Below are 27,400 nucleotides of genomic sequence, written 5' to 3' on the forward strand. Positions count from 1 at the left end.
TGGGGCTAACAATGGGAGCTCACCCCATCTGCAGATTCGAACTTCTGACCTTCTGATCAGCAAGTTCAGCAGCTTAACATTTTAACCTGCTGCACCACCGTGGCTCTTACACAACTGCTTTTGTAGCATTTAGAATTTTTCTTAAGACAAAAAACAGGTTGTTGGACTGCTATTCCCAGCATTTTTCACTATTGGAGATGCTGGTGAGGTTAATGGGACTTCCAGTCCAAGAAACCTCTGAAGAGGAATGTTTTGTCCATCCTAGTGGTGAGCTGAAACATAGCAAGGTTTGAAAGCAGTATTGCTAGACAACCTGGGGTAAAAATGGCACAGTATTACTTTCTTTGGGAGCGACATGGAGAATGCAAGGCTCTCCAGTGATTAGCAAGCCTTCTAGTCAGAGGTAGGGATTGTTTCGTCCTCCAAACATTGTTAAACTGCAATTCACAGAATGCCCCATTCTTGTCTATGATGGCTGGGGTTGCTGGCAATTGCATTGCAACAACAGTTCGGAGATCGCATGATTCCCAGTTCTAGCTCAACATGTAAATTCAGAAATGAATGAAATGACTGCTAAAGGACTCAAGCCTGATAGGATCTCAAAGTCAACCGAGTCACAGAGTAAGCTCTGCATGCCACAAAACCACACTACTCCAGATACTAGAGTATGAATAACAATATATTCTCTGAGAACAGGTTCAGAAGGGTTATATGGCATGCTGGGATGAATCATTCTTGTGTGCGCATTTATAGTGAATAGTATAGAAGACTCAATTCAATCAACTTTTTAGAGCTACAAAGGGACTCAGGGTATATGGTGACCCTATCAAATCTCAACTGGACACAAAACAAGGTTGAAAATGCTGGTAGGTTTTTTTCCCATGTGACTAATGTAAATATAGGAATCATAGAATCATAGAATCATAGAATCATAGAATAGTAGAGTTGGAAGAGACCACATGGGCCATCCAGTCCAACCCCCTGCTAAGAAGCAGGAAATCACATTCAAAGCACCCCCGACAGATGGCCATCCAGCCTCTGCTTAAAAGCCTCCAAAGAAGGAGCCTCCACCACGGCCCCGGGGAGAGAGTTCCACTGTTGAACAGCTCTCACAGTGAGGAAGTTCTTCCTGATGTTCAGGTGGAATCTCCTTTCCTGTAGTTTGAAGCCATTGTTCCGTGTCCTAGTCTGCAGGGCAGCAGAAAACAAGCTTGCTCCCTCCTCCCTTTGACTTCCCTTCACGTATTTGTACATGGCTATCATGTCTCCTCTCAGCCTTCTCTTCTGCAGGCTAAACATGCCCAGCTCTTTAAGCCGCTCCTCATAGGGCTTGTTCTCCAGACCCTTAATCATTTTAGTCGCCCTCCTCTGGACGCTTTCCAGCTTGTCAACATCTCCCTTCAACTGCGGTGCCCAAAATTGGACACAGTATTCCAGGTGTGGTCTGACCAAGGCAGAATAGAGGGGGAGCATAACTTCCCTGGATCTAGACGCTATTCCCCTATTGATGCAGGCCAGAATCCCATTGGCTTTTTTAGCAGCCGCATCACATTGTTGGCTCATGTTTAACTTGTTGTCCACGAGGACTCCAAGGTCTTTTTCGCACACACTGCGGTCAAGCCAGGCGTCCCCCATTCTGTATCTTTGATTTCCATTTTTTCTGCTGAAGTGAAGTACCTTGCATTTGTCCCTGTTGAACTTCATTTTGTTAGTTTCGGCCCATCTCTCTAGTCTGTCAAGATCGTTTTGAATTCTGCTCCTGTCTTCTGGAGTGTTAGCTATCCCTCCCAGTTTTGTGTCGTCTGCAAACTTGATGATCGTGCCTTCTAACCCTTCGTCTAAGTCGTTAATAAAGATGTTGAACAGAACCGGGGCCAGGACGGAGCCCTGCGGCACTCCACTTGTCACTTCTTTCCATGATGAAGACGACGCATTGGTGAGCCCCCGATGGCACAGCAGGTTAAACTGCTGAGCTGCTGAACTTGCTGACCAAAGGTTGGCAGTTCAAATCTGGGGAGTGGGGTGAGCTCCTGCTGTTAGCCCCAGTTTCTGTCAACCTAGCAATTCGAAAACATGGAAATGAGTAGATCAATGGGAAAGTACAGGTGCTCCATGCAGCCATGCCAGTCACATGACCTTGGAGGTGTCTATGGACAATGCTGGCTCTTTGGCTTAGAAATGGAGATGAGCACCAACCCCCAGAGTCGGACACGACTGGACTTAATGTCAGGAGAAAACCTTTACCTTTTAATGTGAATATAAAATCTTTTCAAGTAACAGTATGGTTATTTGGTGTTAGATCAGCAGAGGGAGCTATGACTCTATGTTCAGATTCAGGAGAGCTGCTGCAACCAATAGTGCCTTATCCAAAAATTAAACAGGGATCTAGAAATCCAAACAATATTTCCTGCCTGAAGATGAAAAGGTGCTTTATATCAGATCAAACCAGTCAAAGATCTGACTGAATACTGTGCACTCCGGGGTCGGGCAGAACATAGATCAAGATCTACTGATAGCCTACTTGCCAATTTTCCTTATCAATCAAGAATCCTTATTGATCAAAAATTGCCCAAGGCAGTGATGGTGAAAACCATGAGTGATTTTTTTTGTGTACAAAATAATTGCCATCTCTTTTTGAGTACTAACTGCTTTACTCGAGTCTAATGCACCCTTGAATCTGATGCACACCTCAATTTTCAAAACCCTGAAACCAAAAAAGTATTTGCTGGCGAATATAATATGTAGCAGCAAAAGGTACACTCTTTGTAATTTGGCCAAAAAAGGAATGCATTACAGTTGCTGCAGGCTTACAAGTATTTCTTTAAAAACAAAAGTGTTAGAATACCAAAGCTTCCAGAAATTGAAAATAAAACCTTGGAGTGCATCTATGTTGTAGAACAAAGCCACTTTAACCGTCTTGGCAGGACTGCTGATTTGAAGGTTGGGTTGCTGACCTGAAAGTTATCGGTTTGAATCCAGAGAATGCGTGATTGAGCTCCTTCTGTCAGCTCCAGCTCCGCATCTGTGGGCATGAGAGAAATCTCCCACAAGCATGGTAAAACATCAAACATCCGGGAGTCCAATGTGTTGTCGAAGGCTTTCATGGACGGGATCACAGGGTTTTTATATGTTTTCTGGGCTGTATGGCCATGTTCCAGAAGTATTCTCTCCTGACGTTTCGCCCACATCTATGGCAGGCATCCTCAGAGGTTGCGAGGTATGGAGAATCCCTCCGAGAGACCCTTGGGCAACATCCTTGCAGATGGCCAATTCTCTCACACCAGAAGCAGTTCCTCAAGTCGCTCCTAACATGAAAAAAATGTAGTTTTGCAAAGTCTTGAACTTTCTCTTCCAAAGTAGGCTGTTGCCTCACCAAACTACAAATCCCAGGATTGCATATCACAGAGCTGTGGTAGTTAAATTTGAAGTGACTTCCCTCAAAGACAAGCTCGAGATGCAGCTCCAGAAGCAGCTTCCCCTTTGGCTTTGACTCAGCACTCAGATGACCATCTGGTGAGGATCTAATGTGCACCCTAATTTTGGCAAGGCAATTTTAGCCAAAAATGTGAGCATTCGATTTGAATAAATAGGGTACCCTTAAAATCCTTTTAAATATGTGGAAGTGAATATTTCCGATTGTTTTAATATTGTTGATAGTTTAATTCTATTCTCATGTTAACATTTTGTATTTTAAGTGCATTATAGGTTAGGTAAAGGTTTTTCCTGACATTAAGTCTAGTAGTGTCCAATTCTGGGAGGTTGGTGCGCAACTCCATTTCTAAGCCGAAGAGCCGGCATTGTCCGTAGACACCTCCAAGGTCATGTGGCCAGCATGACTGCATGGAGCGCTATTACCTTCCCACTAGAGTGGTACCTATTGATCTAGTCACATTTGTATGTTTTCGAACTGCTACATTGGCAGAAGCTACAGCTAACAGTGGAAGCTCACCCTGCTCCCCGGATTAGAACCTCCGACCTTTTGGTCAGCATGTTCAGCAGCACAGTAGTTTAACCCACTGGGTCACCGGGGGCTCCAAGTGTATTATAGCACCTTAACTTCCTTCATGTTTACAAGTTTCACTCAGTGCACTTTGCCCTGTCCATTGTATGATTTTATTGCTGTGTTTTATCATGTGTTTTATAATGACTGTGATTTTATTTTATGCCTTTTAATTTTATTTGTGTGTTTTTTGTATTTGATACCACTGTACGCTTGTTTTATATCTGTGAGCCGCCCCGAGTCCCTCTGGGGAGATGGTGGCGGGGTATAAAAATAAAATTGTTATTATTATTATTTTATTATGACACAGCAAACAAGATAGATATGCTGAATTTCATATCACAAAATCACAAGTCGAACACTTCACAAGTGTCTTCTTCTTCTTCTTCTTCTTCTTATTATTATTATTATTTTATTGTATGACACAGCAAACAAGACAGACATGCTGGATTTCATATCACAAAATCACAAATCGAACACTTCCCAAGCGTTTAGGACTGTGTTATGTATTTTTGGATGATGCGCGCAGATCCCAGTAGGGTGGCCTTTTGCAGTTGACAGATCGTAATTTTGTCAATGCCTATTGTTTCCAAATGCCGGCTGAGATGTTTTGGCACGGCACCCAGTGTGCCGATCACCACCGGGACCACCTGCATTGGTTTCTGCCAGAGTCTTTGAAGTTCAATCTTGAGGTCCTGATAGAGCTGAGTTTTTCCTGTTGTTTTTCGTCAATGCGACTGTCACCTGGGATGGCGACATCAATGATCCAAACCTTTTTCTTTTCCACAACTGTGATGTCTGATGTGTTGTGTTCCAGAACTTTGTCAGTCTGGATTCGGAAGTCCGAATTATTATTATTATTATTATTATTATTATTATTATTATTATCATCATCATCATCATTTTGGATTCTGGTTTTGGAAGAAAAGGCAAGATGGCAAATAAAGCGAAGGAACAGAGTAAACCTCACCGAAGGATAACCCAGAGCTAGTAAGAAAAGGGTGCTGACGTGGGTAGGTGGGTTTGCTTATATTTGCTTCTTTTATATTCACAGAAGAAGTGACAGCCACCTAAGGGAAAGTTTATTCCCCAACACCTGTTTCTTTTCCCCTCCTTCTCCCTCTCTGTGCTGAAGCAATCCACACAGAAGCTTCTCACCTTCAGTGTAATGGAAACATTTACTAATGAATGGGCTCCTCATTACAGCCATTACAAGGAAGTGCTTAATTTGCAATAGCCACCAGATAACTGGGTTTAATTAATAAATCTGGCTGGCGTCTCCTAAACCACAGGGAAGGATTAAGGGAGTTAATGCATCTGTCTGATGGACTTTTATGGAAGAATTTTGCTCCTGCCTTGAAACATGAAAAACCTACCGCTCCCCGTGCTGTCCCTTTCAAATGTGGTGGTTGGGGGGCAGACGGGGGTCAATGGGTTACAACAACACAGGATGTCCTTCTGAATGTTTGAACTTGGACTGGCATGTAGAGATGAGAATGGCCGAGGAAGTATAGGATTCTGCATCTCTTTACCATGGTCAGGGAAGCCCCCAGTGGCAAGGTTAAAGCCTTGTGCCAGCAGGACTGCTGACTTGAAGGTTGGGTTGCTGACCTGAAGGTTGCCAGTTCGAATCTGGGGAGAGAGCGGATGAGCTCCCTCTGTCAGCTCCAGCTCCCTATGTGGGGACATGAGAATAGCCTCCCACAAGGATGGTAAAAATATCAAAACATCCCCTGGGCAACGTCCTTGCAGACAGCCAATTCTCTCACACCAGAAGCAACTTTCATTCAAAGTTTTTCATTCAAAGTTTTTCCAGGTGTGATACATAAAAGTAGGGTTTTTACAAAATTACACAAATGTGAAGGGAAAGAAAAGGGAAGAAAATAGGAAAGTGAGGTGGGCAAGGGAAAGGGGAATGGTTTAGGGAAGTTAAAATAAAACAAATTTAAAAAGAGAAGGAAAAAAAGTTCAAAAATAATTTTGGTCTTCCATTCTTTTCTCTTTGTGGTGTCTTCTTACTTCATAATCTTCCTGCACTTGTCTTCTGGTCTCTTTCCTTATTTCAGTCATGGGGGTTCTTATTTTTTCTCTAGTCCTTTGCAGTCTTTCTATAATCTTCGTATTTCTTCCAGTCTATCCTTTTGAGTGGTTTCCCTCTATTTTCCTTCATTAAGAAAGTTAGTTTATCCATGTCATAAATTTCATCAAGCTTATCTAGCCACTCCTCATTTGTTGGAATTTCTTTTGTTTTCCAATGTCTTGCGAAGGTTATCCTTGCCCCAGTCGCGATATAAGTAAACAAAATATCTTCATTTTTGTTAAAGTCAGTCATCTCATCGGTTAATCCCAGCAAATAATATTCTGCTTTCAGTGGGAAAGTCTTTTTCATTATTTTCTGAGTTTGTCAGTGTATTCTTTTCTAATACAGTAGAGTCTCACTTATCCAAGCTAAATGGGCTGGCAGAAGCTTGGATAAGCAAATATCTTGGATAATAAGGAAGGATTAAGAAAAAGCCTATTAAACATCAAATTAGGTTATGATTTTACAAATTAAGCACCAAAATATCATGTTTTACAACAAATTTGACAGAAAAAGCAGTTCAATACGCAGTAATGATATGTTGTAATTACTGTATTTACAAATTTAGCACCAAAATAACACGATACAGTAGAGTCTCACTTATCCAACACTCACTTATCCAACATTCTGGATTATCCAATGCATTTTTGTAGTCAATGTTTTCAATATATCGTGATATTTTGGTGCTAAATTCGTAAATACAGTAATTACTACATAGCATTACTGCGTATTGAACTACTTTTTCTGCCAAATTTGTTGTCTAACATGATGTTTTGGTGCTTCATTTGTAAAATCATAACCTAATTTGATGTTTAATAGGCTTTTCCTTAATGCCTCCTTATTATCCAACATATTCGCTTATCCAACATTCTGCCGGCCCGTTTATATTGGATAAGTGAGACTCTACTGTATATTGAAAACATTGACTACAAAAATGGCTTGGATAATCCAGAAACTTGGATAAGCGAGGCTTGGATAAGTGAGACTCTACTGTATTTGGATTTTTCTATACAACTTTCAGTTTCTCGAGTTGCTCCTTACATGAAAAAGAAAACCACGGTCAGAGATTTGGGGCATCGCTATTTATTTATTTACAATATTTATACCCTACTCTTCAGCCACAAAGGCTTTCATAGCGGCTTACAAATCATTATTTCATCCTCAGGCTTACGATTTAAATATGATACAACAGAGAAGGAAAAGGGAATAGGGATTAAATCCATTAAACAGGCATTGCATCTTTTAAGTCCAGACTATTCGGTTATTTCATTTTTACTGAATTTTTCAATTGGGGTTCATTGTAAGCCTTCCCGGAGACATTCCCCCAACACAAGACACACACAGCTACTGTTTTATCACATCTCATATTTGACTTTCAAACAGAAAGAAGAAAAGGAAGATATCTTACAATCAAAATGACTATTATGGTTCGAATTTTCCTCCAATGTATTTACGACTACATCATTTTTTCACTGTGATAAGGAAAGTAACCCTACACACACACACACACATTATTTTTTGTTAATATCCTAGCAAATTCATGTCAAGTTATATATTTGCATACAGATTATTTCTGAAACGAGATGATTAATTAACAGCAATTGAGTGACAGTTAGTGTCTAAGAGAGCAGATTATGCAAAACTGCAATCCACCCATAAACATACTCTGTGTCATCATTAACTTTTCACACACCCAGCTCACACAACTATTGCGTGCAGGGATAACTGTAGGAGGGATTGGACACAACAGGATGCTTGCTGCTGTTTTTTTGTTTTTTCAAATTGAGAGATTGTGAGATGTATTGGAAAGTATTGGATTGGAACTTAGAGTATTGAAGTTAAGTTTCTCTTGATCTATAAAATTCATGGGGTGACCTTGGACCAATAATTATACCAATAATAATAACACACCCTTGCTATTTTTTCCTACTCAGTTCTGGAATAAGGGTCATCATCAAGAGTCAAAAGATGACACAACCTACAGGTCTCTTGTCTTTCTAGATCTAGAAAAAACAATGATCTTCCTTTCTGATTTAAATCTATATCCTGGTCCTTCTGGGGAACTGAACAAGGAAATATGGTAAAACCAAAGCTTTTATTAATTGACCAGCAAACTAAAGTTTTCCCCACTGTTCATTAGTACATTAGTAATGCCACTCATAATACTGACCCATTTAAGTAGTGAATTTAAGGAGTATTTTTCTGGATGATTCACCCTTTGCTCATGACAGCATCATTATCATAATTACAATTATTATTACACTATGTAACAAAATTTGAAAACCAATTCTGTTCTTGGTTCAAAAGTGTTACAGTAGAATCTCACTTATCCAACGTTCTGGATTATCCAACACATTTTTGTAGTCAATGTTTTCAATACGTCGTGATATTTTGGTGCTAAATTCGTAAATACAGTAATTACTACATAGCATTACTGCATAGTGAACTACTTTTTCTGTCAAATTTGTTGTATAACATGATGTTTTGATGCTTAATTTGTAAAATCATAACCTAATTTGATGTTTAATAGGCTTTTCCTTAATCCCTCTTTATTATCCAACATATTCACTTATCCAACATTCTGCCAGCCTGTTTATGTTGGATAAGTGAGACTCTACTGTATTCCTGTTTCATTGTGTGGTGCTTACTTTGAAAGCAGTTGTTATACTCCAGAAACTTCATTTGTGTGGCTGCCACAAATTGGTTGAAACTCGATGAGATATTCATTTTTTATCATGTCAGAAGCGAATTGAGAAACTGCAAGTCGCTTCTGCTGTGAGGGAATTGGCTGTCTACAAAGATGTTGCCCAGGGGACGCCCGGATGTGTTACCATCCTGCTGGGAAGCTTCTCTCATGTCCCCGCATAGGAAGCTACGGCTGACAGATGGGAGCTCACTCCATCTGGTGGATTCGAACCGCCAACCTTCAGGTCAGCAGTTCAGCCAGCACAGTGGTTTAACCTATTGTGCCACCGTGGCCTCTGGAGCCTCCGGTGGCCTAGGGGATAAAAGTCTTGTGACTTGAAGGTTGGGTTGCTGACCTGAAGGCTGCCAGGTTCAAATCCCACCCGGGGAGAGCACGGATGAGCTCCCTCTATCAGCTCCAGCTCCATGAGGGGACACGAGAGAAGCCTCCCACAAGGATGGTAAAAACATCAAAACATCCGGGCATCCCCTGGGCAACGTCCTTGCAGACGGCCAATTCTCTCACTCCAGAAGCAACTCCGGTTGCTCCTGACACGAAAAAAAAACAAACCGTGGCCTCTGAGATAGTCGTGGAAAAACTAGAGCAAAATGTGCTACAGGATATCCCGCAAAAATAAAGTTTTTACAGTTTAATAAACTTTTTTCTTGTTTTTATGATAAAGCAAAATAGGAAATGACAATTTATAACTCATGAACAAAAATCGTGTTACATAGTGTTGTCCTAGTTCTTCTTCTTCTTCTTCTTCTTCTTATTATTATTATTATTACTTACACCTAGTGACTCCACACTGTGACATGACAATATTTCTTCTACCAAAAATCCAACAACCATCTCTTGTATCCTCCCAAAGCCAAGAATTTCCCCCTTTTGGTTTACTCTAATTACTCTGCAATGTCACTTGTGTGCATACAAAAGAGATAGACTGGAGGAGAAGAGATGGGAAGAGTATGACATCTTGGAAGATGCTCTGGAAATAGGCACTCCAGACAGAATTTGGCAGTTGCATAGCAACACTGAATTGTCAGGGCAACCAAGAAAACCATTTTTCAAGATGAATGCTTCGAGTCCCACCACCATTTAGTTATGTAAATACTTCTGTCCCTTCTCCTACCTGAAGATGTCTGGGCAGCATACAATAAAAGAACATGATAATAATAATAATAATTTCATTTCTTGCCCACCTCTCCTCATGGCTCGAGATGGGTTACAACATTGTTAAAACACACAATCAAAACACATAGCCATTTAAAAACATTACATAATATACACATATTAAAAACATATCACTTTAAAACCAGTTGTAAAAAATGAAAAGGAAAAAAAACCCAGTTGAAATGCTTCCAGAAGAATAAAAGGATTGGGGAAAGGAGTTACTAGAGCTGGACTACAATTCCAATACAGTAGAGTCTCGCTTATCCAACGGGCCGGCAGAACGTTGGATAAGCGAATATGTTGGATAATAAGGAGAGATTAAGGAAAAGCCTATTAAACATCAAATTAGTTTATGATTTTACAAATTAAGCACCAAAACATATCTTTATACAAAAATTTCACAGAAAAAGTAGTTCAATAAGCAGTAATGCTATGTAGTAATTTATGAATTTAGCACCAAAATATCATGATGTACTGAAAACATTGACTATAAAAATACATTGGATAATCCAGAACGTTGGATAAGTGAGTGTTGGATAAGTGAGACTCTACTGTATAACCAACTGTTTCCCGTGTTATTTAGGGACAATGAGGCAGATGGGGGTAGGAATCCAAAAATTATTTGGAAAACAACAGGTATTTCATTCTTGATGTATAGCAGCATAAAGAGCCCCTTATGGCACAGCGGGTTAAACCGCAGAGCTGCTGAATTTACTGATCAAAAGTGTGGCGATTCAAATCCAGGGAGTGGGGTGAGCTTCCGCTGTTAGCCCCAGCTTCTGCCAACATAGCAGTTTGAAAACATGCAAATGTGAGTAGATCAATAGGTACCGCTCCGGTGGGAAGGTAACACAACTCCATGCAGTCATGCCAGACCCATGACCTTGGAGGTGTCTACGGCAACTCCGGCTCTTCAGCTTAGAAATGGAGATGAGCACCAACCCCCAGAGTTGGACACGACTAGACCTAATGTCAGGGGAAAGCCTTTACCTTTACCTAGGCCTCCCAGAGAACTTAGAAGGCTGCATGCTTTGCCAATCCTCATACCAAAAAAATATAACTGTTTGCCCCCAATACACTAGAAAACACACTCAACAGGGCATGGTTTGCCATATTTTTGCTGCATTTTAGGTTATTTTTAAGTAACATGCGAATCACTTCTCTCTCTCTCTCTCTTTTTTTTTGAAAGACCACTCCTAAGCCTAAAGTGAAATGTTTCTCACAAAATCCAAATGCGTTTCCTGCCTGTGCAGAGTTTCGGGGGCAATGGACCTGAAGAAGGCTTCATGAGACCTGGTATCGTAAAATATTGTCTGGTGTTTTCCTGAAAAGTGACCATCATCTCTACCACCTTTGAAACCACGGCCAGTGTTTGGTCCGGTCTACAGGTTCAAGGAAAATACTGAGATTTTTGAAACCAGAGGTGAATGGAAAAATAAAGGGGCCAAAGGGCAGCGTTGGAGGCTAGTCTTCACCAAAGTGGGGCTTAGGCAGTTGTTGAGTGCAATTCTCCCAGGGTGAGCTCAGACTAATGCAGGGAAAGCTCCTGGGCTTAACCAATGGCACCAAGGCTCAAATCAGAGTCTTTACATCTACATGTGTTTTTAATTTCCTAATTATTCTCAGTGACAATTGAATTACTTGTCTTCTCACTGGGCAGGAACATTCTTTTTCTGGAAGATCATGGAGTGGGAAGAGGCAAGTCAAATGGAAATGAGGTGGAACAAATTTGGGATGAGAAGGCAAGTTTTTTTCTTTCAGCACAAATCATATTAATTAAAAGTAGAGTATACCCACTTGTGTAGATTGTTGCCAAGTGACCTTTGTCATTGTTTTGGCATCTCCGTGTGGAAACATCCAGTGCTCAACTTCTTAGTTTTCACTGCCAGCATCCAAGCAAAATGCATACACTTTGTAGGGGTTTTTTTCACATTAAAGATTTATTGAAGCAACAATAACTTGAAATTACAAAACAGAATATATAACTCAGTTCAACTACATTATATGAGTCTACAATGACAATATAATTCAGTTTCAAACAGCATAATAGGGCAGTGTAGATGGTGCCGCAGTCGAATGGCATCCCTTATATAAAATAACTAGCTTTGCCCGGCCACGCGTTGCTGTGGCTTATGGGAATCCTTTGTTGGCCAGGTGGAATAGCAGTGAATAGCCTTGCAGTCTCAAAGCCTGGCCGTTTTCTGGAGTTGCTGGAGCTGTTTGTTGTATGAACGTAGAGGCATGGATGAGGGGTTGTGCTGCCAAGTTTAGTGTTTCTGGGATGTGTAGTTTTGTTGTTTTGTCCTAGGCCGAAATTTCATTACCCTTTTATATATATAGATAACACCAAGATTTTGTTTTTAGAATGGGCAATGGGATATATTTTTAAGCCAGAGATGATTGAATCTGTGGATATACGATCTATGGATATGGAAGGTAAAGGTTTTCCCCTGATGTTGAGTCTAATCATGTCCGACTCTGGAAATTGGTGCTCATCTCCATTTCTAAGCAGAAGAGCCGACTGCAAACTATGTTGAATTGGTTAAAACTCTAGGGCATACTCATTAAAAATCTATAGCAAAATGTGCTGCAGGATGTCCTGCAAAAACAAAATTTAATAAAGTTTTCCATGTTTTCATGATAGAACCAGTTAGAAAATGATATTTATAGCCCAGGAACAAAAACCTTGTTACTTAATAAAAGAGAAAGAAATGCTAGAATGAATTATTGTTTGTTCGGGGGTTTTTTTTCCATGTTGGCAAGAAGCTCACCAAACTTGTACATGTAAGGTTAACAATATCATAATACATTTCCAGAATGTTCCATGTCCTTTATTCAGTTATTTATTTACCTATCGTGTCAGAAGCAAATTGAGAATACAGCTATAATGTATAAAAAACCCACAAACAAAATTAAAAACATGGCAGTATACTAAATTTTCCTTGACCAGAAGCTGGCCATTTCGAGTGCCTCTGGTGTTTCTGTAAGAAAGTCCTCCATTGTGCATGTGGTGGGGCTCAGGTTGCGTTGTTGTAAGTGGTCTGTGGTTTGCTCTTCTCCACACTCGCATGTCGTGGACTCCACTTTGTAGCCTCATTTCTTAAAGTTGGCTCTGCACCTCATGGTGCCGGAGCGCAGTCTATTCAGTGCCTTCCAAGTTACCCAGTCTTTTTTCATCACACTAAATAATTCATTCATTTCTTCTTGCTTCTTTAGTTTCAGCAGCCCTCTTGCAGGGATTGCTACATTTTTACATTTTTGGACATAAATTAGTCTTGCAACTCACCTGAACTCTATACAGCTAGAGGAGAAATATGTTTAACTACATGGAGAGTCAGTGTGCTAAACAGCACTGGATGAAGATTTGATAAATTTAGGTTCAAGACCTGCTCAGCCATGATTCACTGTAGTCTCTGTAACAGTTGCTTTATTCCCCTTCCCTACATGACAGGACTGTTGTGGTGATAAGGGGTAGGTGAATACTAGCTTGAACTCCTTGGAGCAAAGGAAGAATATACATTGCAGAATTAGTGCAGTTTAACATCGCTTTAATTGCTGTGGCTTAACAACATTGAATCTTGGAATTTGCAGCCTGGTGAGGCACCAGCACTATTTGGCAGAGAAGACTAAAAGCCTTGTAAAATTACAACTTTGAAAGTGCCATAAAGTACTTTCAGGTACTGGCAAATTAACTTTTTGGACTGTAGTTTCCAGAATGGCTAGGGGATTCTGGGAGACTTAGTCCAAAGAAATCTCCTCTGTGTTTCTTGGAGCCCCGCAGGCCTCCTTAGAGAGTTTCTTCTCCATACCTACCCTCTCCCCAGAGGAGAAAGAAGTGGTCAATCCTGCCTCCGTCTGCTCCAAATTGCTCTGCATATTAAGACGCCTGTCTGGAAACCAGCTCACAAAGACTGATGCCTGATGGTGCTGGCAAGTCCCTCTGAGCTGCTTCCCACCAACAGAAGTCGCGGCAGACTGTCAAAGTCACTTAAGCTTCTGGGATGCCACCTGCTCACATGCTATGAATAGACTCCTTGTGAAAAGCCAGCGCCAGGCAGGTGTCTCTATGGATATGAGAAGGACAAGTGCACTGTGCCTCTGAGTCACAACAAAGTGGAGGGGATCTCTTTGGCTGCGAACCAGCTTTTTTTATCCTGGCCTCAGCTTTCTCCCCTTGGGGAGATAGGGACCCAGAGACATTCTGGGAGCAATAAGGATCACTACATTTTTTTTCTATCCATGGTAGGCTTCCATGGTAGTGGGGTAATTACATCACTCAAGGTTTCAGTCTGAACTTTAAAGAATCCAGCCAGTATAATCTAGTCCTACAACTAATCTTCTCCAGTTTGAAGAAGAAGGTTCAGTACCATGAATATTTATTTATTTACAGCATTTATATTCTGTCCTTCTCACCCCGAAGGGGACTCAGGGCGGATCACATTACACATATAGGCAAACATTCAATGCCTTTTAACATAGAACAAAGACAAGACAAACATAGGCTCCGAGCGGGCCTCGAACTCATGACCTCCTGGTCAGAGTGATTCATTGCAGTTAATTGCAGCTGGCTTGCTCTCCCGCCTGCGTCACAGCCCAGGCCCAAATAGTTTCTTTAAACACAGAGCAGAGTCACAGCCTCTCTCACATGGAAGCCACCAGTCACCACTAATGATCCCACACTACAATGCATGTACATAGGTATAGGGTAAAGGTTTCCCCTGACATTAAGTCCAGTCATGTTTGACTCTGGGGGTTGGTGCTCATCTCCATTTCTAAGCCGAAGAGCCGGCGTTGTCCATAGACATCTCCAAGGTCATCTGGCTGGCATGACTGCATGGAGCGCCCTTACCTTCCTGACGGAGCAGTACCTATTGATCTACTCACATTGGCATGTTTTCGAACTCCTAGGTTGGCAGGAGCTGGAGCTAACAGCGGCTGTTCACGCCGCTCCCGGGGCCTACATGTATCCATGGACCCTCCCTGCCTTTCACCACAATGAGAAGCCATCCCTACTTAGAAAGGCAGGGGTTTGGTTTTCTCTTTTAGAGCCCCAGAAGCTAGTCTGAACTTTAAAGACACTACCCATGATGCTGATCCCATTTTGGGGGCTGGAATTCAGCACCATGGATAGCTCCTTTAACAGTTGAGAAAACCTAGAGAAGAGTCCCCACCTCTGCCAATATTCAAGACATAGGAGGCATCAGTGAGTGACAATTGACTCAGTACATCACATGTTATTCAAGGTAGACCAAAGTCAACTAAAGGGAAATTCACCCCTTGAGTATGCGGCACAAAACCATTCTAGAAGTTTGAAGGATATATTAGAGAGAGTTAGAGGTCCTAAGGGGAGCTGCTGTCACTGTTTTTGTGCCTGTGTTATGCAGCTATCAGATTATTGAGCTCATAGTGAATCAGTTGAGTCCTCCACAAACACTCCAGTTGGGTTTCCCTTCTGCACCCCTGAGTGTGGGCAGAATGATTCATGGTCTCAAAATGAGTCAAATTACCTGTTTACAAGCTGAGGTGATAATTCATATCTCCACTTGCTTTGAGGAGAGGCCTAATAGGTTCTTGACTCCATGGCAGCAAAAGAGGCTCTTTCCGACTCACCAGTAAGTTGAACAATTGTAAAGTGCTAATTAGTCTAATTACATCTTCATCAAGTTGCTGATTTGTGGGATGTGCCCCTTGTTTCCATTTTTCCTGATGTGATAAAGAGCTAAACCTGCAGAGCTGGAGTTGGATTGGGATCTCCCTCACCCCAAGTCTAAATGCTACAAAAGCTTGGAACTAGTCTTATGTGAGGAACATAGAGTAGGGTCATGGCTAGGCATTTGCAATATTTTCTTTTACTTCTCCAGTCCAACTAATTTTTATGTGGGAGGAGGAAGACTCATGGGTTGGAATCCTGTTAGTGACATGCATGAGTGTGTTTTATGAGTGTGTTTTATGTTTCATTCCTGATATAAAATTATAAATGGTGAGCACTGGGATTTAACGTATCTGAATGTGGTCGGATTGGAGAAGGCCGATGTAGAGAAAGGTGAGACATCATTTCTTTGCTTTCACAAACTGCAATCATTGAATGAAAATGAATCCATGACATTTAAGTCAAACAAAGGGAAGCATTTCTTCATGCTATACATCATTATGTGTGGGGATTCACTTCTGCAAGGTGTAGCAAAGGCCATTATTTTCACTTTCCAATCTCTTTTCCAATTCAATATTGTAGTCCACCCCCTCGATTTTTTCATATAAATAACTAACTAAAGAAACATATTATGGATTAACAGAATCTCCAGGTTAGGAAGCAATATCCCAATGGATACTAGAAGGGCTCTAGCAGATGAGAGCTACATATCCTTCCTGTCAGATGACAGCAATCCCCCTCCTCTTCCCCCATATTTTTCTCCAATTTAGAACAAAAGGTAAAACAAATACAGTTAAAAATTCACAGCATGCTAAAGTTAAACGTTGAATTAAATCATCAATAAAGAAAAGCAAACAACAGATATGGATGGAGATGGCAATAAGATATTGGACAACAGAACCAGGCATTTCCCATGGCTTGTTTTGCTCTCCCTTCAGCTAAACTGTTGAGGGTGTCAAATGGAAAAGCAAGCATTTTCCATAGAGATTTAGAGCATTCAGATTTACACAGATTGGAAAAGTGACTGTTCAGATGACAGCTCCCAGAATCTCTCGTCCATGTTATTATTTCCACCTTGGAAACCTGTTGCCTTCAACATTTCACATGTAGAAATTGGGACGTGTGCGGCCAAGCAACAGAAATGTGATCAAAATGGCAATAGTTATTAGTGAGGAAAATGCAAGCTAGGAGAGTTTGCTGCAGTTTGCCTTTGTTCGGACCTTTTGCACTCTTAATTCAGCTTGCAGAAATGTCTTTTCCATTCTTCATTCAGATTGCAGAAATGTCTTTTGCACTCTCAATTCAGTTTGCAGAAACTGGAATCGTCTGGAGACAAAGGGAGAAAATGTAAGGAACTGGAACATTTTAAAAGCAGCTGAAAAGTGCAATGACATTGGATTAATTGGGACTGTCCCTGTGAAACTGGGACAGTTGGAGGATATGCCAGGCTAAATGTAATATTCTCTTCCAACTATGTCAGCTTTAATACACACTCCATGAAGAAGAGGCATCTAGACTTCATCTGAGGCCGCAAAGCATTTCGGGATCATCTCCTCCTATTTGGATGTTAGATGTCACATAGGCATTATTTAAGACTATATGAAGCAGGTAACATTGGACTGAGTCCAACTGCAAATGGGACTAAACAGGAACATGGGCAAACCCGAAAATATTTAAAGAGATGTTTACTGGGTGTTGCACATTTCGGATGGGCGTTGCCAAGGCACTGCTGCATATTCTTGACTGTAAGCCAGGAAAGGCAGTTTCCTCTTGGCAGGTGCAAATTAGATTTTTCTCACATTGTGGAAAGAGGTGATGAGTTATAGCAAGAAGAAAAAGGAGGCATTTTCCATAGAGATTTAGGGGATTTGGATTGACACCGATTTTCTGCTGTCAAACAATAAACACAACTACTGCAGCAGACTCCAGATTGCCAAAAGGTAGTGCTTAAGAAATGTGGTTTTATGAGCATCACAGTCAGACTGTATTACCCGTAATTCCTGACTATGCCTTTGATACAAGAGTATGCAGAATAGTTACAGGAACACAATTTAAAAGTTCCTAAGCATTTACAAAGGCTGATGGATGTTTTTTTTAGAATTAAAAAACTGAATGAGATGCAATACATCCAGCCAGAAAGGAGCCACCATTGGACACACCTACATTATCTGTCACACACACACACAAAAAGCCTTATCTGCATTGCATCACCGACATTTAGCTGATTTGGCCCATTTCTTCCTGAACTTGTTTACTTGCCAACTTCTGGCTGCCAAGGTGAAGACAGATGCAACATGTTATCAAGGGGGAACAGCATCAAAAGTATCATTGCTTCCCAAATGCAAGTCTTTTCCATCTCTTAATGCAAGTTCAAAACTCCAGTTCTACAAGTTTCTAGCACAGTCAGCCAAAAAAGGAAAAGGAAAGCTGACTTGGCATGGCACCTACTGGCTAGTGCCTGTATCACCACTGGAATATGTCCCTTTCCAGACCTTAGATCAGAGGTTCTCAATCTGTGGGTCCCCAGATGTTTTGGCCTTCAACTCCCAGAAAGCCTAACAGCTGGTAAACTGTGTTGTCGAAGGCTTTCATGGCCGGGATCACAGGGTTGTTGTATGTCTTTCAGGCTGTGAAGCCATTGAAATGGCTTCACAGAGAAGCCATTGAAATCCACAAGCATGTGGACAACTTCAACAGAAAGGAAGAAACCATGGAAATGAACAAAATCTGGCTACCAGTATTACAAAAACTCTAAAATCAAAACAGTAGATGGGAACCAACACTCTGAGGGCAGAGGACAGCTAATGACTGAACAAAGGATGCCCCCAGGCAAAAGACAAAACCTTTCCAATGCTAATTAGAGTAATTAACTGAAACATTAATGCTGGCTTCCCAGTGACAAAGGACTCTTGCCACACCCTGGACTCTACATAGATATATTTTTTTTCCTTTCCTTACTTAGTTTATCCATACTTCACAACCTCTGAGGATGCCTGCCATAGATGTGGGTGAAACGTCAGGAGAGAATACTTCTGGAACATGGCCACACAGCCCGAAAGACATACAACAACAGCTGGTAAACTGGCTGGGATTTCTGGAAGTTGTAAACCAAAACGAACAGGTTGAGAACCACTGCCTTAGAACGTTTCAACTCTTTCAGGAAACTTAGTGATTTAAAATGAATGATAGAGCAGAGTTGTGGGCTAAAATAATAGAGCTCTCCAGATGTTGTTCAACTGCAACTTCTAGCAGCCATAGCTAGAATGGTTGATTCCTAAAAATTCTGGGAGTTGCTGTACAAGAACATCTGGAGGGTGTCATTATTCTATTCTCATGGCAGAAGTCAAGCACTTCTAGATTAATGAATGTTAAGACAGCCAGCATAGCTTTGTTTTTTTTCATGTCAGGAGCAACTTAAGAAACTGCAAGTCGCTTCTGGTGTGAAAGAATTGGCCATCTGCAAGTATGTTGCCTAAGGGACGCCCAGATGTTTTGATGTTTTTACCATCCTTGTGGGAGTTTTCTCTCATGTCCCCACATAGAGCTAGAGCTGATAGAGGGAGCTCATCCACGCTCTCCCCAGGATGGATTTGAACCAGCAACCTTCAGCTCAGCAACCCAACCTTCAAGTCAGTGGTCTGTCAGCACAAGGGCTTAACCCAACATTTCTCAACCTGGTGGGGTTGCAAGGGGGGTGTCAGAGGGGTCACCAAAGGCTCTCCAGTGCTCTCCGGATTTAGGTAAACTACATCTCCTCTAAATCACCGTCAATTCCTCCCAAATACCTCCAGTATTTTCTGTTAGAATCATAGAATAATAGAGTTGGAAGAGACCTCATGGGCCATCCAGTCCAACCCCCTGCCAAGTAGCAGGAAATCGCGTTCAAAGCACCCCCGACAGATGGCCATCCAGCCTCTGCTTAAAAGCCTCCAAAGAAGGAAGTCATGGGAGTTCTATGTGCCAAGTTCAGTTCCCTGTAGATCCACTCCGTCATTGATAATGACACATTGAAATTAAATACTTGAAGAACGTAATTGACTACTTTAGGTTCTCCATACCTGCATAACCACCACCTGAGGAAGACTACACAGTCAAAACTGGTCGTGGATGGTGACTAACCTTGGACTTGTTTAAAACATTGGATTTCCTAAAAGGATTCACTTACTTGGACGTTTAAATTTGGACTCACAATTAGTGACTTATACAGTCCTCCATGTGGAACATGAACTCTGGTGGGCATTGGACTCACAAACTCTGAATATAGAGTTTTACTTTCTATGTATGTATGTGTGTTGGTAACACATGGATTATATTTTGGTTTAATTACTGTTTTATAGTTCATATTATTGGATTACATTTCTAACTATAGTGGCCTCTTGCCTGTCCAAGTTCAGTTCCATCACTGGTGGAGTTCAGGATGTTATTTGATTATAGGTGAACTACAACTCTTAAACTCAAGGTCAATGTCCACCAAACCCTTCCAGTATTTCTTGTTGTCATGTGAGTTCTGTGTGCCTAGTTTGGTTCAATTCCACTGCTGGAGCATTTCAGAATGATCTTTGATTGTAGGTGAACTATAAATCTCAGCAACTACAACTTCCAAATGGCAAAAGCAATCCTCCACAACCCCATAAGTATTCAAAATTGGGTGTATTTTGCCAAATTTGGTCCAGAGAATGAAACTACAGCCTGCATTTCAGATATTTACATTACGATTCATAACAGTAGCAAAGTGATAGTTATGAAGTAGCAACAAAAATAATGTTATGGTTGGGGGTCACTACAACACGAGGAACTGTATTAAGGGGTTGTGGCATTAGGGAGGTTGAGAACCACTGGCTTAACCCGTTGCGCCACCGGGGGCTCCTAGCCAGCATGGTGCAGTGGTTTGAGTATTGGATGATGACTTTGGAGACCAGCTATGGAAACATACTGGCTAACCTTGGAGATGTCACATTCATCAAGAGATGTCCTTGCCACCTTCCTTCTCGAGAGAGACACTTCCTTTATCCATTGCTTTCCTTCCATCCTGCATCTCATGTTCCTGGAAAGGAAAAGGTTTAACCAGACAAGGCAGCCTTTGGTGAGTCCAGCAGCTGTTTTGAGCCTTTGTGGCAGATGTTTGCCATTCAAGCCGCTTCATTACAGTTTTCGAAACAAAACCCCTGATTCTTCCTGACCAAAGCGGCTTGGTTTTGATTGACAGCCAGGGTGTGCTTCATGTGGCATAAACCGTATTATTCTTTTCTTTAATAAATAAATAAATTCCACACCAAACATAAAATTGAAATATTTTCCTGGCTCTTTCTGGAGAACATTCAGCACAGGTCCATATCGACTCCCCTGGCTGTTGTTCCTTTTTTCTCACTTCCCATCCTGTCATGCTCTGGCAGACTTCAAACCAATTGTAGGAAATACTGGGATTAAGGATGAAAATATGTGTTAGCACTAGATCGCTATCTAAGGGCTTAATTTTCTACCAAGACAGATGCTTGTGTGTCTTTTGAAGGCATGCTTTCCCTTTGGCTCACCCCGATACTATTGCATGCTGTGATTATTTTTTATTTTTTTGCAGGAAACATTATGGAAAAGTGTTGTCAAAGGCATTTTTTATGAACCAACCTGGACACAGCATATTACTGTATTTGAGAACACAGAAATGCTGGACCACTCGAACAACCGCCATGTCAGATTGCACAGAGAAGCCATTGAAATGTGGACAATTTGTGGACAATTGTCAACAGTGGACAATTTCAACAGAAGCATGTGGACAATTTCAACAGAAAGGAGGAAACCATGAAAATGAACAGAATCCGACTACCAGTATTAAAATAACTCTTAAATCAGGACAGTAAATAAAGAACAACATTCTGAAAAAAATAGAGGAATTCCAGACTGGAAACAATCAGGGCCAGCTAATTATTATTATTATTATTATTATTATTATTATTATTAAACTTTATTTGTACCCCGCTAGCATCTCCCGAAGGACTCGATGCGGCTTACAAAGGCCAAGGCCTCAGCACACAAGGCTAACACCTCCCAACAAAGGATTCCCCCAGGCAGGAAGCAGCCAGACCTTGAAGCTGAAAGTCTATTCAATGCTAATCAAGCTAGCCAACTGCAACATTCACACTTGCCTCAAACAGACAAGAGTTCTTTCTCCCACCCTGGATATTCCACAGATATATAAACCCCACTTGCCTAGTTTCCAACAGACCTCACAACTTCTGAGGATGCCTGCCATAGATGTGGGCAAAACGTCAGGAGAGACTGCTTCTGGAACATGTCCCTACATCCTGGAAAACTCACAGCAACCCTCTTTGAGCCTCCTTGTGGAGAGAAAAAGCAGGGTGTGAATACACTTTAATAATAATAATAATAATAATAATAATAATAATAATAATAATAATAATAATAATAATAATGTGTTGTTGAAGGCTTTCATGGCAGAAATCACTGGGTTGCTGTGACTTTTCTGGGCTGAATGGATATGTTCCAGAAGCATTCTCTTCTGATGTTTCATCCACATCTACGGCAGGCATCCTCAGAGGTTGTGAGATCAGTTGGAAACTAGACAAGTGGGGTTTATATATCTGTGAAACAATCAGGGTCAGCCAATCACCTCCCAACAAAGGATTCGCCCAGACAGGAAGCAGCCAAGCTTTGAAGCTGCAAAGCCATTCAATGCTAATCAAGGTGATATTTTGCAATAGTCACACTTGCCTGTAACAGACAAGAGTTCTTTTTCCCACCCTGGACCTTCCACAGATATATAAACCCCACTTGCCTAGTTTCCAACAGACTTCAAAACCTCTGAGGGTGCCTGCCATAGATGTGGGTGAAATGTCAGGAGAAAATGCTTCTGCAACATGGCCATACAGCTTGGAAAACTCACAGCAACCCAAGGAGGAGGAGGAAGAGAAGGAGGAAGAGGAGGAAGAGGAAGAGGAGGAGGTTAAATGTAAAACTATAGGTCCCATTACTCCGTGATATTGAGCCATATTACACTGCATTCGTTCTATAATAAAGTGCAGTATATGTAATATAGTGTAGAATTATTTTCGATTTGTCTGGAGCCCGGATGGCATCATTCTCCATTTGGATCCCTAGGACAGAAAGGCAGAAAGAAGCAACTCATGGGGGGAAAAACCAGAAAAAGGCACACTTCATTGCCTCAAACGAGGCTCTCTTTGATCCCATCACTTCGGTGGAAATATATATATATGTATAAAATATAGGGGGAAATACTAACCTAGGAGGAGCTCTTAAGTAATATTGAAAGCGGGGGTTGTCCAGTTGCAAAATGCAATCGATTTCCATCTATTTATCGGGCAGCTTGTATTGGGAAGGAAAGTATAACCTATCAGGGGGGGAAAATTCTACCCAGGAGCAAATCCCGTTTAATTTAATAGGGCTCAATTCCAAGGAGAACGGATTTTAGATTGAATTTAGAAAGTCGCTTTTCTTGCCCTGGATGGTTCTGAATGGACTGCGGCTGGATGGATGAGGTTGCTTCTTGGGCACCGCTTTATTGTTGTTGTTGTTGTTTATATAATAAAAAGAAAGAGGGACATAATGGCGCGTGCTGCCGCCCCAAATAGAGTCCAAAGGATCTGATCCAATTAAATATAGATAGATATAGATATATTTTTCTTGGGATTCAGCTGGGAATAAACACAGCTTCGGTATCTGGAAGGAAACAGTCAAATGATCTCCAGTTCATTGCATAGAGATTGTTGTTTCTGAGTTGCTGTGAGTTTTCTGGGCCGTTTTGCCATATCCCAGAAGCATTCTCTCCTGACGTTTCGCCCACATCTATGGCAGGCATCCTCAGAGGTTGTGAGATCCGTTGCAAACTAAGCAAGTAGGGTTTATATATCTTTGGAATGTCCAGGATGGGAGAAAGAACTCTTCTGTTGGAGGCAAGTGTGAATGTTGCCATTGGTCACCTTGATTAGCATTGAAGAGCCTTGCAGCTTCAAAGTCTGACTACTTCCTGCCTGGGGGAATCCTTTGTTGGCCTTGATTGGAATTCCCCTGATTTCTGGGTGTTGTTCTTTATTTACTGTCTTGATTTTAGAGCTTTTTAAAAAAATACTGGTATCCAGATTATAATAACTATTCTTCTATCCTGCCCCATCTCCCCAAAGATACTACAGTCGAGTCTCACTTATCCAACATAAACGGGGCCGGCAGAATGTTGGATAAGCGAATATGTTGGATAATAAGGAGGGCTTAAGGAAAAGCCTATTAAACATCAAATTAGATTATGATTTCACAAATTAAGCACCAAAACATCATGTTACACAACAAATTTCACAGAAAAAGTAGTTCAATACGCAGTAATGCTATGTAGTAATAACTGTATTTACGAATTTAGCACCAAAACATCACAATATATTGAAAACATTGACTCCGAAATGGGTTGTATAATCCAGAACGTTGGATAAGTGAGTGTTGGATAAGTGAGACTCTACTGTAACTTTATTCTTCTATCCTGCCCCATCTCCCCAAAGGTACTGCATGCTTTTAGTGGCTTACATCCAACAATAACGCAACAATAAAATACAACAACATAAGATACATTCAATTACAACGAATTGATACATAAAAAAACATACAAATCATAAAAGTAAGAATGTTCAGGGTGGGAGCAAGAACTCTGGTCTTTTTGAGACAGGTGTGAATGTTTCAATTGGCCACCTTGATTAGCATCGAATAGTCTTGCAGCTTCAAAGCATGGCTGTTTCCTGCCTGGGGAGAATCCTTTGTTGGGAGGTGTTAGCTGGCCCTGATTGTTTCTTGTCTGGAATCCCCCTGTTTTCAGAGTGTTGTTCTTTCTTTGCTGTCCTGATTTTAGAGGGGGTTTTTTTTAATACCGAAAGCCTGGCTGTTTCCTGCCTGGGGGAATCATTTGTTGGGAGGTGTTAGCTGGTCCTGATTGTTTCTTGTCTGGACCCTGTTTTCAGAGTGTTGTTCTTTCTTTGCTGTCCTGATTTTAGAGGGTTTTTTAAAATACAAAATTGAATACTTTTTGGATACATAAAATAATGACATTAAAATGTCTCATTTCCTACCAAAAATCAAGACAGCTGTGACAATAGTTGTTATAAATATTGGGCGCCTTTTTCAAAGCATGAGCTTTGGGGTGTTTTGTGTGCTGTGTTGTTATTTCAGCGTCTTTAAAATGCTAATCTCCCATCTTGTCTTGAAAGGTCGGTTTAAAGCAAAGCTTCGCAGCCACATTCCTGAAAGACGAGAAAGAAATGGAGAATAAATATATCTCAGGCCACTGCAAACCAGGCTCAATCTCAAGGGAGAAGGATTCCACGCCCAAGAAACAGAAGAGAAGCAAACGTCAAGATGAATGCGATTCATATTTTATTTTTTTAAAAACGACTCACACATGTCTCCCATTTTCCAGAAACTGAACTTCAACTATTTTGAGTTCCAGTTTTGGGGGAAAGTCAGGAGAGAAGGGAAATAAGCAAACGTTGTTGTTTGCTCTTCTTTGGTCCAAGAAAGTGCCTTGGAAAGGCTTTTAAAATCTCAATTCCTCTTTTCTCTATTTAAATAATCTCTAACGCCATGATCGTTTAAGGGGAATCACTGCGCCCAATGTGAAAGGATAGAGATATATCCTTCAAGGTGCCAATCTCCGTCTCCACTATAACATTAACGCCTTTTGACACCACTTTAACACTGGGTTAAACCGCTGAGCTGCTGACCGAAAGGTCGGAGGTTCGAATCTAGAGAGCGGAGTGAGCTCCCGCTATTAGCCCCAGCTTCTGCCAACCTAGCAGTTCGAAAACATGCAAATGTGAGTAGATCAATAGCTACCGCTCTGGCGGGAAGGTAACGTCATGCCGGCTACATGACCTTGGAGGTGTCTACGGACAATGCCGGCTCTTCGGCTTAGAAATGGAGATGAGCACACCAACCCCCAGAATTGGACATGACTAGACTTAATATCACGGGAAAACCTTTACATTTACCTTTTAAACGCCATGGAGCAATGCTATGTAGCCCTGCTAGGTCTTTTCCCCAAAACGACTGGTGCCTCAGAAAACTACAAATCCCAGGATTAAAATTTGAATGCGATTTCCTGCTTCTTTGAATGCGATTTCCTGCTTCTTTGAATGCGATTTCCTGCTTCTTAGCGGGGGTTGGACTAGATGGCCCATGAGGTCTCTTCCAACTCTACTATTCTATGATTCTATCTATGAAAATGCATTAATTCTCCATTTACTTCCCAGAGGTAAATCTCATTCTCAACCTTTAATACGAAATAAATACAGTAGAGTCTCACTTATCCAAGCTAAACGGGCCGGCAGAAGCTTGGATAAGCGAATATCTTGGATAATAAGGAGGGATTAAGGAAAAGCCTATTCAACATCAAATTAGGTTATGATTTTTCAAATTAAGCGCCAAAACATCATGTTAGACAACAAATTTGACAGAAAAAGTAGTTCAATACGCAGTAATGTTATGTTGTAATTACTGTATTTACGAATTTAGCACCAAAATATCATAATATGTTGAAAATATTGACTACAAAAATGGCTTGGATAATCCAGAAGCGTGGATAAGCGAGACTCTACTGTAGCCCCAATTTCTGGATATAAATAGAGTGACATAGAACAGCAGTCCAATTTTTTTGTTCCTGTTTCTTTTTCCTTGGGAGGGGAATTGAAGAAGGTCACTTAAAAGGAAAATGGATGTATACTCTTTTAGAAATATAAATTGAGTTTTAGATATACTCGATCAATGCTAAATTGAATACTTTTTGGAGACATAAAATAGTGATACAGGAACGTCCCATTCCCTACCAGAAATCAAGGCAGATATAAGAATTATTATCATTATTGGGTGCTTCTTCAAAGCATGAGGTTTGGGGTGTTTGAGTTGTGATTTCAGCCTCTTGCTCTGTCTCCTTGCTCTGCCTTCCTTCAAAATAATAGAATGCACAACAAGTAATATGGATTGATGTGAGTTTTCTGGACTGTCTGGCTATGTTTCAGAAGCATTCTCTTTTGACGTTTCGCCCACATCTGTGGCAGGCACCCTCAGAGGTTGTGAGGTCTGTTGGAAACTAGGCAAGTGGGGTTTATATACCTGTGGAATAATGTCCAAGGTGGGAAAAAGAACTCTTGTCTGTTTGAGTCAAGTATGAATATTGCAATTGGCCACCTTGATTATTATTATTATTATTATTATTATTATTATTATTATTATTATTATTGATACAAAGTCAGATAATAATAATAATAATAATAATAATAATAATAATAATCAAGGTGGCCAATTGCAAGAGTTCTTTCACCCACCTTGGACATTATTCCACAGATATATAAATATATTATTATTATTATTATTATTATTATTATTATTATTATTATTATTATTATTATTATCTGCATTTCTATACCGCTTTTCTCACCCCTGGGGGGACTCAAAGCGGTTTACAACATAATAAATGGCAAAATTCAACGCCTTACAAATATATAAAAATATATCACATATCTAAATAAAATACATACAACTGTAGATTAAAACCATTAAAACTATAAAAACATCAAAGACATATGCATAAAACTTGCTATTACAGCAATTAACCTAGTTCTCTTCCCCCACCACCCGATTAGCCTTGAATAGACTTTCAGCTTCAAGGTCTGGCTGCTTTCTGCTTGGGGGAATCCTTTGTTGGGAGGTGTTAGCTGGACCTGATTTATTCTTGACAGGAATTCCTCCGTATCCTGAGTGTTGTTCTTTATTTACTGTCCTGGTTTTAATTTTTTTTAAATCCTG

At 40.8% G+C, this 27,400-nt stretch overlaps 1 protein-coding gene and 1 long non-coding RNA gene across 2 annotated transcripts in view; one reads left to right on the plus strand and one right to left on the minus strand.

The window, feature by feature from the left end:
- LOC134293518 (uncharacterized) overlaps nucleotides 1–12,761 on the plus strand; it is a 54,707-nt gene extending 41,946 nt beyond the window's left edge. The window contains exon 3 of the long non-coding RNA XR_010000456.1: nucleotides 11,129–12,761. This is a non-coding gene — a long non-coding RNA (uncharacterized LOC134293518). The remainder of the gene's footprint in view (nucleotides 1–11,128) is intronic.
- LOC134293432 (uncharacterized) overlaps nucleotides 1–27,400 on the minus strand; it is a 451,452-nt gene that overhangs the window by 115,874 nt on the left and 308,178 nt on the right. The gene's annotated exons all lie outside the window — the stretch shown is intronic.

This window comes from Anolis carolinensis, unplaced genomic scaffold (genome assembly GCF_035594765.1).
Source record: "Anolis carolinensis isolate JA03-04 unplaced genomic scaffold, rAnoCar3.1.pri scaffold_8, whole genome shotgun sequence".
NCBI classification, from domain to species: Eukaryota; Metazoa; Chordata; class Lepidosauria; order Squamata; family Dactyloidae; genus Anolis; species Anolis carolinensis.